Source organism: Peromyscus californicus, unplaced genomic scaffold (genome assembly GCF_007827085.1).
Source record: "Peromyscus californicus insignis strain IS unplaced genomic scaffold, ASM782708v3 Scaffold_14__1_contigs__length_90479793_seg_2, whole genome shotgun sequence".
NCBI classification, from domain to species: Eukaryota; Metazoa; Chordata; class Mammalia; order Rodentia; family Cricetidae; genus Peromyscus; species Peromyscus californicus.
In genome coordinates this window covers 21340524-21363565 of record NW_026294436.1, presented here as the reverse complement: position 1 = coordinate 21363565, position 23042 = coordinate 21340524, and the positions used below count along the sequence as shown (strand labels likewise).

The window sequence follows — 23042 nt, the reverse complement described above, 5'->3', positions numbered from 1 at the left end:
AGCAGAGGTTAAACATGTGGATCCACGCTGATGGGATAAACCTGGCTTCCTGTCACTATCTTCTCTATAGAGTTCCTTGCAGGGGGAACTCAGAAGTCACTTCTACACTCCAAGCTTGGCATGCCACTTCATTCTGTCTGTCTCCTTTGTCATCTGTCAAATGGTCTAATGTGATCCGCCATCTCACCCTGAGGGCACACACTGCCCCCCCCCCACCGGCCAAAGCTCACTAAGCTTTCCCACATTCCTTAGCGAGGATGACCCAGTGGGAGGGCACAGCTCGAGCCTGGAACAGGTTGGATTGCATGCCTGAGAAGACAGCCTGGTTCTCACTGTGTCTCCTGTGAGGATGTTCTGCCCCAGCATCCTTGACAGGACCCAGCTAGGGAGAGGAGAAAGACGTCAAGTTGGGGGATGAGTGATAGGCATAGAGGGATTTGGCTATAAAGTCCAAATCCCGAATTGCATTATCCTCTCCTCTCAAGCAGACATTACTCATCCACCTCCCACACCCACAGTGTTACACGAGACCTCGAGGGACAGGAAGACATATTTGGTTGCAGCTGAAGGACCTCAGACTAGAGAGCAGAAAGAATTTCCTAACAGCGGAAGATGCTGTGATGGTCGGAGATGGATGGAGCTGAGGAACAGCCCTTCCTCGGCACCTCTCCAAATTGGGTGGGAGGCCCAGGGTAAGCTGCTCAGCCTGTGAAGAGGGGTGTTCCAGGGACCTCTACACCCAGCTCCCAGCAGTCATGGGAGATGTGGCGGCAGTGTGGCAGAGCAATCCAAACAGAAAGTCAAGGGCGTGCATTCTACAAAGGATCTGGAACTCTACTGCAGAGTAAATGCATCCTCACAGGAGCAGCCCACAGGGCTACACACCCACCAGGGAGCCTGGCTGATCCTCTGTCTGGGTTCTTGGGTCCTTGGGGGGTCTTAGTAGTCAGAGGAGTAGGGGCAGACTAAGGAGGAGAAGGAGACTAGCATACGACACCCTCCAGAGTTCACAGATAAGTAAGTCAATAGATATGTGTAAGAATGTGCCAGTATACTCCCCGTGTATGTGTTGGGGCATGCATATTTGCATACACACACACACACACACACACACACACACACACACACACACACCAAGGGACAGCCAGCCCTCCTAATCATATGGTGGCTGTGGCTGTAATTCTATCCTGGGATCCCAATGACATCATCCCCCACAGGGGCAGCAGAGAATGGAAGTGGGGAGACTTGGGAGTCGGGTGAAAGAAGAAACCCACAGACCGCTGCAGCAGACCTATGCCAGTGCTGCGGGGTGGCATCCTGCTAGGAGGAGCCCTTCCTCAGGGGCATGGCAAGACTGTTTAAGGAGGTCTAGGCACCAAGGGGCAGCTGTCACCCCACTAGGATTCCTAGGGATACGTGATGCCCCTTTGCTTCCAACCAGCCCTCCTGAGAGTTTCCCATCATCCTTTGCTTCCAACCAGCCCCCCTGAGAGTTCCCCCATCATGATCAACTTTGGGTAGTGTCGACACCCCCACAGAGCAGGCAAGTCCCTGGAATCATAGACTGTGAGTCCCCACTTCTCTCCAGTTCATATACCTGAGAATGCTGACTCACAGCCCCCTGGCACAGTCCCCTTGTGTCAAGGAGACAGGCCTCCCACCTCAAGAGCAAGGGAAACCCAAGAGTCCGCACCCACCAGGAGGGTGACACCTGAGTACACAAACCTGCTAGAGGTCTACCGAACACTCCCTCAGGAGCAGTGAGCCATTACTCAGCATCCATTATTCATCTCCTCACCCCCAGACAGGGGCAGGGATGCGGAAGAGCAGCAGCTGGGACTGGGACCTGTACTCACTCTCTCTCTCCACTCTCCCTGCAGACACTCAGCCATCACGGGGCGGGGGAGCGGGGAGGGGAGACCCCACCTCTCCACTGAGCAGATGGTCAGCAAGTCACAGGCCAAGCTGAGACGGGACATGTGAGCCTCCCAATGAGAATTTCCAAGAAAGGAGAAAGTGTTCAGTTTGATAAACACACTTGGGGACAGGCTGAGGTAACAGGGGCAGCTGGGCAAAAGGCCCCAGACTGCTTGTCCCCGAGTAAGACTTCCATTGCCAACTTAGCCACAGCCACACTTTGAGGGTTCTTTCTTCAAAAAAGCCACCGAATTGTAGGTTCTCAGAGCCGAGGCAGACAGCCCCCGCAGTGTGTGCTGTCAGAGCCGCTAGAGTCCTTCCCCCAGCTTTTGCTGAGTTCTGCCCAAAGAAAAGGCTCACACCACAATGACAGGTAAACCCCTCGGTGTTCACCGATATCCACCGAGCATCCTAGTCCTGGCGGGGGTCCAATGAGACAACAGTTTCCCAGCTGAAGTAGATGAAGGCCTGACTCTGTTGGAATCATCCACTTAGGAGTGGGTCAAAGGAGGGGCTGGAGAGATGGTTCCTGCTGTGAAGAGCTCCTGTTGCCTTTGCAGAGGACCTGGGCTTGGGTACCAGTACCCACATGGTGGTTGTCTTCGTTAGGGTCACCATTGCTGTGATGAAACACCATGACGAGAAGCAACTTGGGGCAGAAAGGGTTTATTCGGCTCACACTTCCACATCACTGATCGTCACTGAAGCAAGTCGGGACAAAAAACTCAAACAGGGCAGGAGCTGATGCAGAGGCTATGGAGGGGCGCTGCTTCCAGGCTTGATCTTCATGGCCTGCTCAGCCTGTGTTCTTATAGAACCCAGGACCATCAGTCCAGGGATGGCACCTCCCACAGTGGACTGAGTCCGCTTACATCAATCACTAATTAAGAAGATGGCCTGCAAGTTTGCCTGAGGCCTGATCTTATGGAGGCATTTTCTCAACTGGGCTTCCCTCCTTTCCAATGACTCTAGAGTGTGTCAAGTTGACATAAAACTAGCCATCACAGTGGTTCAGAGCCATCCTTAATTCCAGTTTCAGGGAATCTGATGACCTCTTTGGACACCAGGTAGGCACATGATACATATACATACATGCAGGCAAAATACTCATGCGCATATACATACACACACATAAAATGAACAAATCTAAAACAAAAACAAGGAAGGATGGTTAAATTAGTGGCCAGATAGCTTGTGTTCTCTGGGCTTGGCAGGAGATGAGATGTGGGATCAATTTTCCTCATGGCTCAGAGCCTTAGGCCATGGCAGCCAGGCTGTGGACCCAGCATGCTCTCTGAGGCTCACTGCATGCCCTTGAACTGATTTGGGCAATGGCTTACAGGACTAGACTTGGGCAACGGGTAGCCCTGGTATTAGGGGTTTAGGTCCTCAGCTCTTCCCTCCCAGAACACTGTAGTAATACATGCATGTAAGTCTTCCGTGCTGAGCATGTAAGTCTGTCCCCACTTCCCCCAGCCCCACTCACCTCCAAGAACTAGTTGGGAGTGAGGTAGAGTGAGCCACCAGCTGTTATGAGTGACTCAGGAAACCCTGCATAGAGCATGTTCCCCTGCAGTCCTACCACACCTGGAGGCCACTCCCTGTTAGTCAGGCTTTTGTAGATTGGTGCCTTCTGGTAGGAGGAGCCTGGAGCCTGCCGGGGCTACACCAGTGAGATACTGTTCCCAGGGATCCGAGAGCAGGATGAGGTAGGCATCCAAGTGGCAGCAGGTGCACTTGGCATCTCTGAAGAGAGCCAAAGTGCAGAAACACCAGCTTGAGGTAGGAGGTGCCTCAGTACTGCCTAGAAATTCCCTTGGTGTCAAGATGTCAGAAATATGGTGCCGCCCTGCTGCAGGGACCGAAGGACGCAGTAGTAGTTAGCATTTGAGCCTCTTCCTCACCCTCGTCCCCACAGCCCTGAGCTGTAAAGCTACTGCTGTCCATGCTTCTTCTCCCAGGAGGAAGGCTGCACCCACTGCAGCCCAAGGCTTCTGCTGAGGCAATGCCATCGTAATAAGGAAGGGTGCTCACTCGGCCTCGCCTACCAACACTGCAAGGCCTGGAATCTCCCTTCCAATGCCCGCAGTCCTGTCTCCTCTGGAAGTACCTAACCTAGGTGTTGTACTACGTCTTCCATTTTCTTCTCACTTCTGCTTCTATCTCCAAAAGTGGACGTCAGCATAGGACCCTCCAGCCGGCTCAACCAGGTTGGGCGCTGTCCGTGGTGCTGAACTTCCTGAGGTAGAGCCAAGGCTTGCCTTCTGGGGCTTCCTGCGCTTCAGGGCACTACAGGAGATTCAGGGGGAAAGATGGTGCAATCCAAGAGACTTTACAGGAAGGAAGCTGAGGTGAATTCAAATAGAATAAATAGGCATATGTCAAGGCCACAGGGAAGGGTAGAGTCCCAACTCACTGCTCACAGCTACATGGGCCCTAAAACATGGTCACACAGATCCATTCAGAGGAACTGAATTTGAGAAAAAAGCCTAGCTGAAAGATACTGCTTGGGCAGAGAGCTGCTTACCAAATGAAAACCATTCGAAGGAAAATTTGAAGACTATGTAGGTAACAAGATTTGTAGTTTGGAAAGGTCTTATCTGGAGACAGAGCTTTGGTCACATTTCCAAAGCCCAAGATCACAATCGAGACTGTCCTAGTTACTGTTCTATTGCTGTGAAGAGACACCATGACCAAAGCAACTTTAAAAATCAAGCATTTAATTGGGTGCTTGCTTATAGTCTCAGAAGGTGAGTTCATGACCATCTTAGAGGGGAGGGAGCAAGGCAACAGGCAGGCAGGCATGGCGCTGGAGCAGCAGCTGAGAGCTTACATCCAATCCCAAAGTTGGAGGCAGAGAGAGTGAGACTGGGCCCAGCATGAACTTTTGTAACCTCAAAACCCACCCCGAGTAACACACCTCCTCCACAAGGTCACATCTCCTAATTCTTCTGTGATGGCTATTCTTGGTTGTCAACTTGATTACATCTGGGATTAACTAAAACCCAAAAAATGGAGGGACACACCTGTGAGGGATTTCTTGCTTAATTTGAAGTGGAAGTTCTACTTGGTAGAACTGTTTTGGAAAGGTATGTTAGTCAGTTCTTCTAATCTGGACCTTTGAGGTGGGAAGACACAAATCTGAGCCACATCTTCTGTCAGAAGCCTAGATAAGGACACAGGAAAAAGGAAGCTTCACTCTTTGCCTGTTTGCTTTTACCTCACTATCAATCCCTCCCTTCACTGGCATTAGAGGCTACTTCTGAAGATTCTGACATATCCTGAAGACCAGCTGAGACATCCAGCTTCATGGACTGAACAACTACTGGATTCTTGGACCTTCCATTCATAGGCAGGAATTGCTGGATTAGCTGGACCACAGCCTGTAAGCCATTCTAATAAATCTCTTTTCTTCCCACCTCTCTCTCCACATATATACATACACACACATATATGTGTGTGTGTGTGCATATATATTTATATACACATACAAATGACTCTCTCCATGTTTGTGTGTATATGTGATTAACATATATATGTATCTATATACATATATATAGAGAGAAATTCATTCTATAAGTTCTGTTACTCTAAAGAACCCCGACTAACACACCTTCCCAAAACAGTTCTACCAACTAGAGACCAAGCATTAAAACATATGAGCCTAAGGGAGCCATTCTCATTCAAACCAGCACAATAACCCTTTTGTGGGTCCTGGGAGTCAAGTTTGGAAGATAAAACAACTCACTGACCAATCCTACTCTGTAGAAGGCAAAATAATTTCAGATGCTTTATGCATTTTCATGTGTGTGTCACACGTGTATGTGCAGACACATGTGGAGGTCAGAAGTCAATCCAGGGTGTCACTATTCAGGAAACATCTACTCTGTTGGGTTTTTTAAATTTTATTTTATGTGTACAGATGTTTTCCCTGCATTTATGCATGTGTATCACATGTGTGCCTGGTACTCATAAAGGCCAGAAAAGGGCATTGGATCCCCTGGAACTGGAGTCACAGATGGTTGTAAGATACCATGTGGATACTGGGGATTGAACATGCTCTTAATAGCTGAACCATCTCTCCAGCCTCTCACTGTGAGCTACCATGCTTTTTTTTTTCTTTTTTGACTTTTTTCAAGACAGGGTTTCTCTGTGCAGCTTTGGAGCCTTTCCTGGAACTCACTCTGTAGACCAGGCTGGCCTCGAACTCACAGAGATCCGCATGGCTCTGCCTCCCAAGTGCTGGGATTAAAGGCGTGCGCCACCACCGCCCGGCATCAGGCCAAGTATTTTATGGTGGGTGCCATCTCCCAGCCCTGGTTTATATTATAAATCTTCTAGCATCAATAACAATGTTTCTCCAGGAAAAAGCGTAATTTTTTTTTTTTACAGATTTATGTGAATGAGTGTTTTATCTCAGTATGTGTATGAGCACCACCTGTGTGCCTGATGCCTGAGAGGCCAGAAAAGTGGATCAAATCCCCTGGAATTAGAGCTATGGACTGTTTTGAGCCATCATGTGGGTTCTGAGAATTAGACCCAGATATTCTATAGGTGCAAAAAGTGCTCTTAAGCCTCTCTGGAAACATTTCCAGTGACATCAGAATTATGTTAGTTAGATAAGAATGAGCTAGATCTGGCCAGGGTTCCAGTCTAGAGTTCCTGTTCAATGAATCTAGAAGTTACGTTCTTCCAAAGTTCTGGGCTCTTTACTCTCCCTCCAGTGTTGAAGGCACAGAGCTGCAGCTTGTTGGCAGGGAAAGTTCTGCATGTCTAAACAGACCACATGCAAAGGGACAGGGGATGTGAACAGACTTACGCACATCGGGTGGGACAATCTACATGTCCTGGGGCAGGCCTTATCTCATGACTGAAGACTCAGGTGCCCAAAGCACCTCACCTACACACCACTCACATCCTTGGCACATGCCAAGCCTGTGATGTCTAAGACTATCCTCCATCCCCTCCTCTTTTTCTGTCTTCTAATCCCCTACATCTCCCCAACATGAAGGACATTTTTTTAAACGCAAGCTAACTGTTGTGCTCACACTCAGCTGTCCCTGGCATGTCTACCCACACACTCAAGCCATGCTATAGAGAACTCAGTTATCAAGTTTTCCTTCCCGAGTGCCCATCCTGCCTCAGACCTTCCATGGAGCAAGAAAGCCTCACCACCCGCTTGGCGTTCTGTAACGGCACCTGTATTTAGTGTCTGCCAGTTCCTCTTCGGGTGCCTGAGGCCTCTCACGCCATAGACTTGTCACCAACTCCCTGACATCATCAATCATGCGTCCAGGTGCACAGCGTGGGCTGTAGCAGTGGGGCAGCTGTGCATCCTTGGTCCTTTCAGTGTCTGCAGGTAGACCTGTGCACACGAGAAGCCTGGGACCACCGGAGCAATTAAAAAAGGAATCCAAGGGCACAAAAGACCCTCAGAGAGCATCTGCTGATCTAAAAATAAACTATTCAGGGCCCCCTGAGTGGACAGCAGCACTGGCCACCCAATCCCACACCCTCAAAGAGCCCGTCTGCTGCCCTTGTCCCTGGGTCTGAAACATAAATCTCTGTCACCCCACCGCCTCCAAAGCCAGTTGCTCCAGTCCCCCACCACTAGCAAGTAATACGGTTCTCAGACGCCATATTTATGTCACGGCAGGACAAGAGAGCAAAGGTGTAATTGCGTTCGACTTGACTGATGTGACAGCTGCAGTTAGCCACACGTGTCATGGAGAGATGTGAACTGGGGATAGTTTATGCTAAAAATCTCCCTGCCAGGAGAACCTGACATCTTCCTCTCACAGACATCCAGACGGCGCTGACCTCAGCTGCAAAGCAAGAAGAGATTCATGGACTGTCTGAGGAAGGCCTTGTGAGGCCATGGCTGCCACTGCCACCCTGCAAGCATCTCTCTCAGAAATGCTCTCCCTGCTTTCCCGAAACATCAGGTCAATGCTGCCACACCCCTTTAGTCAGTTGTCAGATTCCTTAGTGCTCGGAGAATGGGTACTGCCTAAAATCTAACCCAAACTCTGTTTGCTGCCGTTTGCAAACACTGCTCTCATTCCATCCTGGTGCAAGGACAGCCTGGTGTTCCTCCTGCACCCAGCCACTCTGGGGCTCGTCTGCCATGTGCATTATCCACGCACAGTCAAAGGCATGTGATTCCCTGGTTCTGGGATGTTCTCCTCCAACTCATTTGCTCTTTGGGGTGAGTGGCTAATTCTAGAATTCCTCTCTTGCTCTCTTGGATAAAACCTACAACTGGCCTTTGGAAACCTGTGGCATTTTCTGGGACTCTGGGAAAGCACACCAGGGCCTTTCTAGCTGTGTGTCCTCGCTTCCATGGGAGGAACAGAGACAAGTAGTGATGCCTAGAGAGCTGGAGGCAGAGCCAGAAACTCTAGACTCTACAGCCAGATCCTGTCTCCAAGCTCAGCACTTCCGGGAATCCCACCCAACACGAGGGAAGGCCGGGGGATGCCAGAGTCCTCTCTGTATGTCCACTGTAAACCCCACAGTTAATCAGTTGTGGTACAGTTTTTGCTTAACGTATCGAGTTCCTTGAGCTGCAGGGGCCACCAGCATGGCCTCTCTCCTCTGTCTTCACCCCTGAGACAGAGAACAAGGATCAATGCTGACCTGTCCTTCTCTATTAAACTTTGGAGACAGAAAAGAATCTTACTGCTGTGGGGCAAAGCAGGAAGATCAGGTGAGCCTGTCCTGCCAGAATAATTCCTCACTCACCTCTCCTCCCCCTAGTCTCCTCCACCACTTCAGCCACCAAGGGCAGTAAGTGAAGCCCCAGACTTTGTTCCCCAACACACAATCACTCACTGTCCACAGAACTACTGAGAAGCACAACCCCATCACATTCTCTGAATTTTCCACACTACAGCTGAGCCATCTCCAGGCACTGGCTCCTAACAGCAGGTGGTAGCTGCCACAAAGGCCAAGGCCTGCGGGGGACCACAGGTCCCAAGTCTACAAGGAGAACACACAACTGCCCAGTTCCCAAACCAGACCCCAGCCTAGGATTCCTGCCAGAAGGCAGCACATGGGCAGGAAGACAGTGTGAGACCAGGAGTCTCCTTTGACCTAGAGATTAGGTCTCAGGTTCAAGTTCATTGTCCCTTTCCAATAAGTGTTAGAATAAGGTAGCACAGCCCGTGGGCACCTTGCCCAAAGCGACACTGACGCTTGCTTGCGTGTGTGTGCAGATCCATGCCTGAGGGAGTGTGAATCTTCCCCCCACCTAATGCTGCTGGGTGCCAGGAACCAAACAAGAATTTGCTTTCAGCGAAGAGGGCTTGGTTGAGGAGCCACTACAAAGGGCTGTTTTGGAAATATGTCTGTCTCGTTTTAGAGGAAGGTCAAGAACCGTGTGTCCTAGAACTGGGAGTCTCAGGGGCATTATGGGCATCTTCCTCTGTCCCCACAGGATCACCTTATGGCCATGTATTGATTTATGTGATAAATGTCACTCAATGTACATGTATACCAAGTCATCACACATCCTGAACATCTGCAGTGTCTGTCAAGTTTGTCTCAATAAAGCAAAAAAAATTAATTTAAAAATAACCTGTCCTGGGCTGGAGAGATGGCACAGAGGTTAAGAGCACTGACTGCTCTTCCAGAGGTCCTGAGTTCAATTCCCAGCACCCACATGATGGCTCACAACCATCTGTAATGAGATCTGGTGCCCTCTTCTGGTCTGCAGGCATGCATGCTGTATACATAATAAGTAAATAAGTCTTTAAAAAATAATAATAACCTGTCCTGGTGAGGCTGCCTGCCTGACTGCCTCTGAGTACTTTTAAGTTCACTGGTGATTTCCACCTAGCTCTACAGGGTCAGAGCCACAAAAGGCTTCCAGGAAGAGGGAGAAGACTCAGGACCCCCACAAGGGACAGTGTGCAGGGTCTCAGCACCCCCCCCCCGCAAGGCAAGTCCAAACCTCCTTAGTCAGTGGTTCCCAACTTTCCTAATGCTGTGACCCTTTAATTCAGCCCCTCATGTTGAAGTGACCCCCAACCATGACATTATTTTCCTTGCTGCTGCATAACTGTAATTTTGCTACTGTTATGGATCATAATGTAAATATCAGGTATGCAGGATATCTGATATGTGACCCCTGTGAAAGGGTCATTTGACTCCCAAAGGGTCAAGACCCACAGGTTGAGAACCACTGACCTAAGTGGCCATTGTCACCCAGGGAAGTACACCTCCCCTCATCTTCTGCTATGTCTTGGTCTTTCCTCCTTTCTGATCCCCATCAGCACTGGGAACAGCCCCTAGAGAGGTACACTGAGGTCAGGGTAGCTGAAGACTGCCAGGCTGGGAAGGGGCCACAAGCCAGGGCCATCAACAGCAACAGCCCGGCCCTGTGCAGAGAGAGAAAGGCAAGTTCCCTTTCCACCACACCCTCACCTGGGGTAGCTCTCTGCTGTCCTCCACAGCCTCTCCAACCTGCCCTCACTCATCCTTCCTGGGCCAGCTGGGCCTATTCCCTGGGCCAGAGCCACAAATGCCATGGGACAGACATGAAGCCTACCTGGTCTTCCCACTGGAAGAACAAGTCTCTTTGAGTCTCAGAGATGAGGGAGATAAATTTTAAGTTCAACAGGCATGTGGCTAAGTGGAAAGAGTCCATAACTGCTTCTGGCTCTCAGCTTTTCCCATGTGCAATGGCTCCCCGCATCGCCAGGCAGGCAGGGAAGGACGGGTGTATAGGAAGAGGAAATGAGTGTTCAGCACAGCAGAAGAAATGTGGCTAGACACAAGAAAGAACTTCCTCTCCATCCTGGGTTACCAACAAAACAGATAAATTCTACTTCCTGGCATCTTACTTCCCAGACCTTCAGTGGGTCTGTTTGAGGAGCTTTGGGTCTCCTGTAAGCTAGGCCAAAGGAAGATCCATGGGGCTACTGTTGGAACCTTACTCCTGAGAGGGGCTGAGTTCAGGGTTTCCCCCTCAGCATCCCTAGAACTGTGTGGACAAGACCTACTTTAGATAAATCCCTGTGACACCAGCCAGGGGAGTAGGGAGTGGCATTTGTCCACAGTCCCCACGCAAGAGACAGCCCAACCTTCTCTAAGGCAGGCAGCTAGAACAGCACTGAGGCACACACACTTGACTTGGATACTGGTCTGGAGGCTGTCCACCAGCAGGGTAACCCAGGGACTGTTTTACCTTTCAGAGACTATCCGCCTCTGTAGGGGGTGAAATATCATGGAGTCTAACACTGGATTATGATGGCTGTCCAATGTTACCAATACACTAAAAGCCGTCAACTCCAACATTTCAAATAGGCAGAGCTCAGATCTGTAATGTTACCTCTGTAGAGCTGAGACTTGCTACAAAGACAAAATGAGCAGGAAAGTCTGTTGACCTGCCTGTGACCGTGCACTGAGTTCCCAGTGTGCCAGCACCCAGTATCCTATCTAAAACACCTCCAGCCACAGCAACTGCCCCCTGGGGCACCCTGACCGCATCTCTGCAGACTGCACTTTTTGCCCTGTATACACGGCTTCCCTTTTGTTTTGTTTTGGGTTTTTTTGTTGTTTTTTGGGTTTTATTCAGGAACTTACTGTGCAACCCATGCTAGACTAAAATTCACAATCCTCCTGCCTCAAGTTCTGGGACTTGGGCTTTATCTTTAGAACAAAGACTTACGCTACAACATATTTAAATCTTTCTAAAGCTTTAAACCCTCTCTTTTCAGACAGCTTAAATAAAACTCAATATTAAGAACCCCAATATGTAAGGCAGATCAAGGCAGAGTTAAGCTGGGAGAACAGGGGCTGAGATGTTGGGGGGATCCTGAATCCCTCTCCCTCACTCTAACAAGGTCAGCCATGGGATAGGGCCTGAACCCCAGAGGCCAGCTGAGGCCAGTGGAATGGGTGCCCTAAGGCTCTCCCAACTGGCTGGCTCTGTCCCTGCCCACTCTTCTTTGCAGGGTGTCCAGCAAGGCCGCCAGGTGACTGGGACAGCTGAGACACAAGTACACACCTAACTTCTTCTCTGAGGTACTAAATCTTGGGAAACCCTTCTCTGTGTGTGCCCAGCTCCCACAAAGACTACCCCAAGGGCAGTGGCTCAATACCAGCCTAATGAAGACCCAACTCACAGCATGCACTTAGGTAGGTTAGAGTTACCATATTAGATATCCAGATTGAGAAACTATTCCACTATTGACTGACAAGGACAATCTGGGGCTGGAGAGATGGCTCAGAGGTTAAGAGCACCGACTGCTCTTCCAGAGGTCCTGAGTTCCATTCCCAGCACCCACATGGTGGCTCACAACCATCTGTAATGAGATCTGGCGCCCTCTTCTGTATACATAATAAATAAATAAAATCTTAAAAAAAAAAAAAAGAACAATCTGTTACATGTGAACACAATAGATTTCAATAAGACTATGTTTTCTTTTTTTTTTTTTTTTTTTTTTTTTTTTTTTTTTTTTTTTTGGTTTTTCGAGACAGGGTTTCTCTGTGTAGCTTTGCGCCTTTCCTGGAACTCACATGGTAGTCCAGGCTGGCCTCGAACTCACAGAGATCCGCCTGGCTCTGCCTCCCGAGTGCTGGGATTAAAGGCGTGCGCCACCACCGCCCGGCTCAAGACTATGTTTTCTAAGGTGAAAAACATCCAGATGTGTTATATCATAAGAAACATGTCCAGGTTTTTTTCAATGCCTGGTTTACTGGAAGGGACTGGAATCTCCCATCCCAGATCATGTTCAGTCTATCACAGTGAAGGGATATGAAAAAAAAAAGGAAGGAAGGAAGGAAGGAAGGAAGGAAGGAAGGAAGGAAGGAAGGAAGGAAGACTCAAACTCACACAGGGTATTTGACTTTTATTTATTGTCAGGGGAATGGCATGTATCACGTGGTACTCACGTGACAGCCAAAGAAGAACTTTCAGAGGTCAGCTCTCTCCTTCCACCATGGGAGTCCCATAGATCAAACTCAAATCATCAAGCTTGGTGGCAAGTACTTTCATGCACAGAGCCATTTTGCCAGCCTTATTTTCTTTTTATTTATTATTTATCTGATAGGGTTGCATGTAGTCCAGGCTGGTCCCGAACTCCTGACCTTCCTGCCTCCACCTCCCAAGTGCTGGGGTTATGGGTGTGCACCACCACACCTGGCTGAGGGAAGAGTATTTAGTAAAGTTTTTTCAAATCATTACAGATAGTCCTTGATACGACATCAAAATTTACCATGGGGCGGTTTCTAGGATCCCTGCAATATGGAATCTACCTTGCACTCAGTGGAAGATTGAGGATGGTTCTAGGGCTTCACATTTCTCTTCAGTGACAGCTGCTTGCTCAGTAGCGTAACTCTTCTAAATGCTGACAAACTTCACTAATATTAACCAGTCATCTATTAAATTCCCACTGATCCGACCCGACGAGTCCTTTTCATGACAACAGATATGTTTTCCGAAATTCTAACTTCTGCTTGAAGGTTTGAGTTTCACCATTGATAACAGACATTTGCTGGATGTTCTTCTTGAAATGGCAGGCTTAATCCATTTGTTTCTGCAGAAATGTCCACTCAACACTCACTCTGAATGACTATTTCTCAGTCATTTTCTCAAGTGAAAACACCGGTCCATGAAAGGAGTGGCTAGTTCAGTTTGTAACTCAAATGGATGCCCAGGAGGTTGGGCTTCTGCTCCCATTGCAGTGGACAGAAGTGCTTTGTATAGTCTACTCATTTCATTTTAGAAAATATTTTAAAAGGAATATTTTAAAAGGTGTGTATTCATCCCGGGGTCCAGATTTTGTGAAATCAGTATCTTGACTGCTTCATCAAAGACCTTCTTTGATTATTTGTTTAGCATGTCTCAGGGAAGAATACAATGACCAGGACAGGTGGGCGCAGCCCCAGCCTTGACTCACACGAAGTATCAAGTGTCCTCATCCACCACTGCCTTAGCATCAAAGCAGTCTTTCGAACATGCTGAGCACTTTGGCGCTATTATTGAAACTGCCTTGAATGCCTTAAGGAACCCTCTGGAAAACTTTTGGGAACGCCCCCAGGGAGCACACTCTGGGAGCCGCTATCATGGAGCACCTTGTGTGATCGTCCCCCCCGGGGGCGGCAGCAGCAGCCCCTGTGTTCTCAGCTGTATTCTCCAAGGGGGGCTCTGAAGCTATGGAAGTGGAAAGCAGCCCCCACCCCAGCTCCTGGCCACAGGTGTGTTCCCTTTGTGCTGGATCTTCAGAATGTGCAGTTGTGGGGCACAGCTGGGGCGAGGCAAACATCTCCTCTCCCTCTTTCCCATCACCTCCCCCACTGAGGAGCTTGGGATCTCACACCTACTCCAGGGAAATCCTAGGGACGTCTCCAAGCCTGGCAGTAGTGAAAGCCTTGGCTCCTCCCCCTGAACACACTGCCGCCCCTCCACCAACAGAGGACTAAGTGGGGTGGGAGCCGGATATCCCTGAGCCTCAGAACTCTAGGGCAAGTTCAGTCCTCCTTTCTCTGCCGCCCACCCCAGCCAGCACGGTTCCCAGCATCAAAGAGCTAATCCAATTTCGTGGCTGTGTTTCCCCCTTCGCCTCCTGCAATGCCAGGATTGATTTGGAACCAGGGCGGCCTTATTAAAGTGATGCCTTTTCTCCTCGGGAGACTAACGCCGGGAGAGGGAGCCCTCCCCCACCAATTAACTCCACACCGCCTGCTCATAGGATTTCCAGCCCCTGCTCTTCAGGGTTACCTCTAACTTCTCTGGGTCCCAGTGGTGAGGCCGGGTTCGGTTTCAGTTCCGACAGGTTTTCATGCAGCCTCCCTCCATGCCTGAGTTGTGACTGGATGGTGAGTGGTTCTCTCCTCCTTCAGGCCTCCATCCCTTCCACCATGTGATCTCAGGTCCCTCACTGGGGCCTGTGACTGCTCTAGCTGTGTGGCACAAAGGGATCCATGGTTGACTGTGAACATGAGAAGCTAGGCCAGAAGAAGATGGACACGGAGGACTCTGTATTTTTAAAATATGCTTTCCCCAAAAGACACACAGGAGACAGGAGTGTGGACTTCTGAGACATGGAGCACCCTTTTCAGGGGCCCTGCAGCTGCCTCCAAAGCTCCTCTCTGCTCTTGGAAGCTATGGTTGGGCAGGAGAAGGTGAGGCCACATATCAAAAAGAACTTCCTTTTCATAAATGCATTAAAACCTCCCCAGTCACTTTTCAAAGCAGAAAGCAGATGCCCAACACATCTAGACCATTAGTTCAGACCAGAGTCAACGATAATGGAAAAGCTATTTTTCTTAAACTTTCCAACCCTTCGGGAGCAGGGGCTGTCTGGAGGGCCCAGATAACATGGACAACCAAAAAGTCCCCAACAATCAAATAATAAATATCCGAGGTGAGTGATGGGTCAAGGATCTTTCTCTAAGCACCACACTTGTATATATTAAAATGCCACACTGTACCACCTAAGTATGCACAATTACTCTGTGTCAGTTTAAAAAAAATATTTTTTTTTTAGGTAGGGTCTCACTATGTAGCTCTGGCTAGCCTGGAAATCACTACGTAGATCAGGCTGGCTTCAGACTCACAGAACTCCACATGCATCTGCCTCCTAAGTGCTGAGATTAAAGAAGTAGGACACCCAGCAAAAATTACAAAAAAATATTTTTTGAAGAGCCCAGTGTTGTCTCATATCTCTAATCCTAGCACTGAAGAGGCTGAGGCAGGAGGAGTGCCCAGTTTAAGACCAGCCAGGGTTACACAGTAATACCCTACCTAAAACACACGCGTGTGCGCGCATGAGAACACACACACACACACACACACACACACACACACACACACACGCCCAAAGTGAGCTCAAGTGATTCTACCTCAGCTATCAAAATGCAGCACACTGAGGCCTCCTTGCCCCACCATGTCTCATCACCACCAAATCACCCCTTTGTTGCCCCAAGTGTGAGAGCATGGAAAGGGTTAAACCCCTCCCAGACCCACCCTCTCCCAGCCGGTTGTTCATTTCTATTTCCCATCTCCCCAGTGCCGTGCTCACAGTCCCACCTGCACTCACTATTAAGAGGCAGGAAGTGGTAATGGGAAAATTCCACCTCTAATTGCAGTATTCCCTAATTGCCGCTCCAGAGTCACCACATCAACCCAATTATAGGCCGCCCAGACAGGGTTCTCCATGGCCGAGGACTCCCCCCTGCCCCGCTCAGAGGCGCCTGCCCTTGCAAATGCCAAAAAGGGAGCCTTCCTGATTCCAAGGGGCCCCGGGCTGCCCAGTGCGAGTGCTTGGGCCCATCAGTTCTGGCAGGGGGCAGAGAGGCAGGAAGCCGGCTCCAAGGACTGAGGACCCTGGAGCTGCTGGGCAGCTGACCCAGGCTCTGGAAGTCTAGCCACCCTACATTGGCTATCATGAATGCTCCTCTTGGGTGCTATGGGCCCCCCCAGGGGTTCTGGGATCTTTCCAACTGTCTTTCAGAGAGTTGCTTAGTCCCTCCAAATAAAAAATAGAGGAGAAAGAGCCCTTGCTGCTTCAGTGTGAAATGGGGCCCACCACAGCTGCTCCAAGATGGAGGGGCTGGAGTTAACATAGCCCTTTCTGAACAGCTGTATTGGAGAGAGCGGGAGACAGGTGGGGCTGAGTTCTGCTGCCACCCTAGAAATGGCCAAGAACTGTTTGGGGGCTACTTGGGAACCACATGCTGGGAGGTTCAGTGGCCATTACAATGGGCCCGGCCACTTACACCCTGCTTTCCTAAATGTCATCCAGAATCCAGGATCTCAGCAGCTGGAGACCACCCAGGGAGGAAGCTTCCACAGCAGCTCTGCTCGCCATGCATCTGGGGAGCCCTTCCTGGAGTTGACTCTTGGGGCTAGCAGCTGAAGGCTCCCCAAAGTCCAGATTCAGAGACTGCTCCAGTCCCTCGAGGCCGGGATCCAAAGTCACCCATCACCCCAGTGACCTCTTTGAACGGTCTGCTCCAGAGATGGAAGTGAAGGGTGGCTGGGACAAGCCCTTCCCAGAAATGAAGCTCTGGCAAGAAACAGCTCACTGGGTACCAGCAGAACTGCCTGCGATGGGGAGCGAAGATGAGCTGGAATGGCACCAGCTCTGTGGACAAGGACAGGACTGGCTGACGGGGTACAAAATTACTCACACAGCTCTCCCCTGGGCTGTCATTCACTTAACCACCACCCCCCACAGCACCCTATGTTGAGGACAGAAAGTTTACTCTGTTCTACACATGGGATGATGGAGAATAAGAGTTTAATTAACAATTTGTCCAAAGCCGGCGCATGTGCAGAGCAGGGTGGCACCCAGGCAATCCGTCCATAGTCGCTATACTGCCTTGGAGGGAAAAAAATGTTATTACGTGGCATTTCTCCACTTAAACTATGCCATTTACTACAGGCCTCCTGGACACCGAGAGAGTCCAGGGCTGACTTTCCATTTCCTGGCCTGGCTTCCGGCAGAGCAGATGGTGAATAACCAATCAGTTGTATGTGTGGACGCTCACACGGGATGTCAGGCTGCCTCAGTGCAGGGAGCCATGGACCAGTGTGCAGACAGTGTTAACAGTGTTTCCACATTATCCCCTGCAAGTATTAAAACTTCAGGCCTATTCGAGTCACTATTCATAAGCTCCCATGAACGGCATTCATCACAGCTGTGGTGAGTTCTCGGAGTGATCATTTCTTCAGTTGTGTGGCAGTCGGTGATCACCAGTGTGGGAGCCAGGTACATTTCATTCTCATCCGAATGCCTGTCGCCTAGCATGGCACACAACAGACTGTCAGAAAGTAATGGTTAGCGAGGCCATGGTGGCGCACGCCTTTAATAGCAGCACTCGGGAGGCAGAGGCAGGCGGACTTCTGAATAAAGGGCCAGCCTGGTCTACAGAGCAAGTTCCAGGACAGCCAGGGCTACACAGAGAAACTTTGTCACAAAAAAACAAACAAAGACAAAATAGTAATAGCCAAGTGGGGCACGAACCTATAATTCCAGCACTGGGGAGGCAGAGGCAGGACGATCAGGAGGCCAGCCTGAGCTCTATACTCAGTTCAAGGCCAGCCTGGGCTATATAGCAAAATCCTGTCTCAAAAGAGTAACAACAACAAAGCCACAGGTAATACTGAATGATTGTAGAAACTGATGATCAAAGTAGCTAAATAACTCGCTAAGGTCCACTGGATTGCAAAATCCAGAACAGCAGGGATTAGGGCTGAGGATGTAGCTCAGTTGGTAGTGTTTGCCTGGCATGTACAAAGCCCTGGATTCAATCCTAGCACTGTATAAACCAGGTGTGGTAGCATAGCCCCCAAACCCTAGCACTCAGAAGGTCAAAAGTAGAAGGCTGGAGGATTGACCAAGATCGTCTGTGGGTAAATGGGACCCTGATTTAAAAAAGAGGGGGGAGAGGAGAATGGCAGGACCGATGTCTGTGGTGCTCATTCCTCACCCATCCACAGTGCCTGGATCAATGGCACCCAGGGAGTTGGTCTAACAAAATCCTGTTGCATACATGAGTGCGGCCACACACTTCATGATTAATGTATTCGCTGTAACCAATACCTGACGAAAAGCAACAGAAGGGAGGGTCTTGTTGTTGTTTTGGGTTTGTTTGTTTGGTTGGTTGGTTGGTTGGTTGGTTTGGTTTTCGGCTCTGGGTTCAGGGGATAGAGTCCATCGTGGTGAGGAGGGCATGGGGACAGGAATAGCATGTGGCTGTAGCTATGAGAACATACACTCGGGTAGATGGGGAAGTAGAGAGCAGGGGGAATGCCGGTGCTTGATTGGTCTTTTAACTCAGTCCAGGACCCCAGTCCACAGGATGGTGTCCCTCATATCCAAGGCATGTCTGTCCCCTTCAATCTTTGGAAAACGCTCTCATAGATAACACTTAAAAGGGTACCTCATTGCCGGGCGGTGGTGGCGCACGCCTTTAATCCCAGCACTCGGGAGGCAGAGGCAGGCGGATCTCTGTGAGTTCGAGGCCAGCCTGGTCTACAGCGCGAGATCCAGGAAAGGCGCAAAGCTACACAGAGAAACCCTGTCTCGAAAAACCAAAAAAAAAAAAAAGGTACCTCATTGATGTTCTATGCATTTCTTAACACAGTCCGGCTGACCATCAAGACCAGCCATTACCTTGGCCCTGAGAATTAGAACCCAAGCCCACCTGGTTTTCTGTTGTTCTGCATTGTACTTCCTATTCTAACCACCAGCTGTATCCAAGCCCTCTGTAGCAACAGAGGCTGGTCACTCTGGTCCCTGAACAGTACCCTTGCACCCTAGACAGACATCTGTGATAGCTAGCTCAAGATAAGCAAATTTAGCTTTAGCTAGAACATGTCTAAGACCAGAAATGTCTACCTAGCAAATCCCAAAGCTAAAGGAAGCAGTATTCTCCTCAGCTCGGCCTTCTGTCATCCGCGAGTGTGCCTCAGCCCTGGGCATGCGCTCATTGTCTGCCTGGATGTCTGCTTCACACACACAATGCCCCTCCAGCCCCCTCCCCTGAGCACAGTCAGAGTAAGACAAAGATAGAGCAGGAGCCACGCAAGGTCAGATGTACCCAGATCCAGGAGGACTGGGGTGGCCTAGCAGGGAGAGACTTCCCCAGCCATCCTGCCCCTGCCCCCATCTCTGCAGTATGAGGGGCAGCCTGCCTTATGGCATCTACCTGGAAATGGTGAACAGCTAAAATGAGCTGCAGTATGGTCAGGAGCCCCTGACCAGCTCTGGAAAGGTGCTCTGTGACCAGGATAAGACCAATGCCACTCACAGGTGAGGCCAGTCATAGATCCCTGCGGCAACCTCCAGATGCCAAAGCCTTTCTCTTCCCCTGGTCTTGTGTGCATGCCAGGCCCCAAAGTGGAAAGAAGAAATGTGTTTGCATACCCTCCTCCCCCCAAAAGGATACCAAGCTGGCCGGGGAAAGCTTGTGGATGCTGAGCAAAGCTGACTCACAACATAGAGGACTGGTCTCTGCTCTGCCAGAGGGTAACTGGACACCTACCTCTGTGCCCACCCCCACCCCCGACAGTTCCTAGGCTCCTGGTGCCTCCACAGGCCAGGTGCAGAAAGGAAAGTGTGAAAATTAAGCCCAGGAGATCCTAAGAAGCCCGGATCCAAAGGGAGTCCTAAGAGCAAGGATGTGTCAAGGAGCAGAAGGCGGCAGAGGCTCTAGCAGCCGAGGAGAGCCCAGTTCCGGTGGCACTGGCCATTCTCCAGGAGCACAGGAAGAATGGCTGAGGCTGCAAGCCCCCAGATCAGGCCACAGTGTGCCTAGTGCAGACCCCTGACGCTGACTCACCTCTGGGGCCCTGACACCAGCTGAAGCTTGCAGTGTCTGCCAGGCACGTCCCATTGCGTCACAGCTGCCCTGCCCCTGCCCCTCTGGCTCGGCCTGAGGGGTGTCAGACATGTCCATTCCTATATTTTTGAAGCAGCCGAAAGGCTAGACTTGGTGTAAGCTGGGGAGGGGGCTGGGAGGTAGCTGGAAGGACTGAGGGCCTCTGGTCCTGCTCCTCCTCAGCACCACCGGAGTGATGAAGTGCCCAGATTTCGAAGAGCTAGAGATTGGACTGAGGACAATCTATTACATTCGAGACGCCGCCTCCCGCCCACAGCAGAGGAAGAAGAGCGAGACTGACCTCAGTCTTCTTTCAGGTGCCCCCTGAAACCTAAGGGTTTTTTCCCTCGTGTCCACCCCATCCTCACCCTCTCCCTCCCTCTGCCCTCTGCACACTGCAGTGGTCCTGCTTGGCAAGCGCCTCCTCTGTCCTTGTTCCGGCTCCTTCCACTGCCTGCCAAGAAAGGAGACCTTCACCAGCACCTCAGGAGTGGGGATGTGCAAAGGGGAGACCCCGTGCCGCTAAAGGCACCTGTGGAATGTGGGAAGGCAGGAAGAACCCAGGCAGAGCGCCAGGGTTAATGGGATGAGATGGGGACAAGATGCAGTCTCTAAGTTAAAATAGAAAATTCGTGGTGGTGAGAGGGGCGGGTCAGAAACGCAAATGGAAGAGTCCAGAAAGGAGAAAGGGTTTGTTTGGCCCCGAGGACCAGGGCTGGAGCAGCGACAAGCCGTCCTAGGTGGTGCTGAGTCATGAGATTTGAAGGGACATCTTCACCCCCCCACACACACACACACCTCACAAACACACATCCCCACTCCTGTCGCGTCCCAGACTGCTCCACTCCACCTTCACTTCCAAAATTCTAGTCTGACCCCCCAGCCTCGCACGCGCCACCTTCCCCTTTCCTTCCACGACGTCGGTACCGCAGATCCCCGAAGCTTGACCCGGGGCAAAAGAGATGGCGCAAACAGGCGGGGGATGGGCAAGACGCAGGTGGGGGCGTCCAGGGACCAGAAACGCCCGGAGCAGAGCCGGAGGGCGTAAGGGACCCTCGGCCCCTCGGCCCTGCAGCTCCAGGCGCAAACCCACAGAGGATCCTGCTCCTCGCTCCCCGGCCCCGGCTCCCTCCAGCCGGTGGCGCGGCAAACTCCCCTTAAAGGACGGTGCGGGCGCCGGGTCCTCTTCGTCCCAAACTTCCGCAACCCCGCCCACCCCCAGGAACCAGATGCCTTCTGCCCCCGGACTCAGAAGCCGGGATGGAGAAACTTTGGAGGGGATAGGGACTCACCCGAGGGCGACCCCGACGCGGCAGGAGAGATCCGCGGTCCCCGACGGGAGGCAGAGACCGGCTGCAGGGATGCGGCGCTGGCGACGGTCCAGCGGCGGCGTTTGTTCCCCGGGGGCGCGGAGTCCCCGCTCCGCCCCGGGCCCAACTCCGCTCCGAAGTGCCTTTGCCGCAAGACTTGCTGAGCTTAGCAGTCTGCGCCCGGGCAGAGGGAGGGGCTGATCGATGGGCGAGGGCGAGCGCGGCGAGCGCTGCAGTGAGGGGAGGAGACCCGGCGGGCGGCGCGGGAGGGCGGGCTCGCGCCGGGAGGTGCGGGGCGGGCCTGCCTGCGGGACTGTCCTCGGTGCACAGCACGCTGGGCGCCGCGCCCCCGCCTCGCCTCCCGTCAAGGTCAGGGAGGCAGCTCCCGGGACAGAGAGAGCCGGGCAGGCGAAGGGACCCGGTCCCCTCCACCCTAGGTGGCTTGGCTCCCAAGAGCCCGCTTCCTCCCGACCTCCGCAACCGCTCACTGCAGGCGGAGGCTAAGTAGTTGGGCTCAAGAGCACCCATAGCCATTTTGGGGTCCCTAGACCCCCTTTCTTCTCCCTTGCCCACGCAGTAAGGCCACCTCCCCCCCCCCCCCCCCTATAGCGATCCCTGGGAATGGTGCGGATTCTGAGCGTAAAAGATAAATGAAGAGGAGAGTCCTGGAAGAGGGAGGCGGGGTGGGGGCTGTGAAAATACGGTATGCGGGGCTGAAATGGACCTTAAGAGGGGAGAGCCGGAGCTGGGAGGAGATTGGAAGACAACTAAATGAGGGATTTCTCACTCATTTGTTTTCTAAAAGTGTAAGATGTTGCTGCGAAGGTGGAGATTACAATCTGGTTTGCTGATGGAGAAACAACCTCTGAGGCCCTGAGCCAAAAGCAGCTCCCTGTGCTGTAGAGCCTGGGGAGAGCGGATTGCAGTACCTCTAACCTACCCAGAGATGCTGTAGAGCCTGGGGAGAAAGGACTGCAGTACCTCTAACCTACCCAGAGGTGCTGGGGCACCGGAAAAACTCTTTGCTGCACAATCTTTAAATATTTTTAAATTTTTTAAATTACACTTATTTATTCTGTGTGTCACACACACACACACACACACACACACACACACACACACACACACACACAGAGTCAGAGAACAATATGCAGTAGTTATTGCTTCCTTCCACACTGTGAGCCCTGGGATTGAACTCAGGTTGTCAGATTTGGCAGCAAGTGCCTTTACCCACTGAGCCATCTTGCCAGCCCCTTTAACTTTTGGAGTGGACTTTTATGATAGGACAGTAGCACCCTGCCTTTCTCTTGGATACCAAACAGTAGGCTGGAGGTCAGTCCTCAACACGTTTGCTCTCTGAGAAAATGAGAGCTGGGATGGCTGAAGGAGGGACTGCAAAGATCAGGTGGGACCAGGGGGTGAGAGTGAGAAGAGGCAGCAGGGGCTGGGGGGCTTGCAGATCACACTTCCAATGACGTC

The 23042-nt window shown here is 51.2% G+C and overlaps 1 protein-coding gene across 1 annotated transcript in view; it reads right to left on the bottom strand.

The window, feature by feature from the left end:
• Nucleotides 1-21707, bottom strand: part of Syt2 (synaptotagmin 2) — a 118740-nt gene extending 97033 nt beyond the window's left edge. The window contains exon 1 of the mRNA XM_052737024.1: nt 21546-21707. The gene's annotated coding sequence lies outside the window, so the exon portion shown is untranslated. The remainder of the gene's footprint in view (nt 1-21545) is intronic.
• Between the last annotated feature and the right edge of the window lie 1335 nt (nt 21708-23042).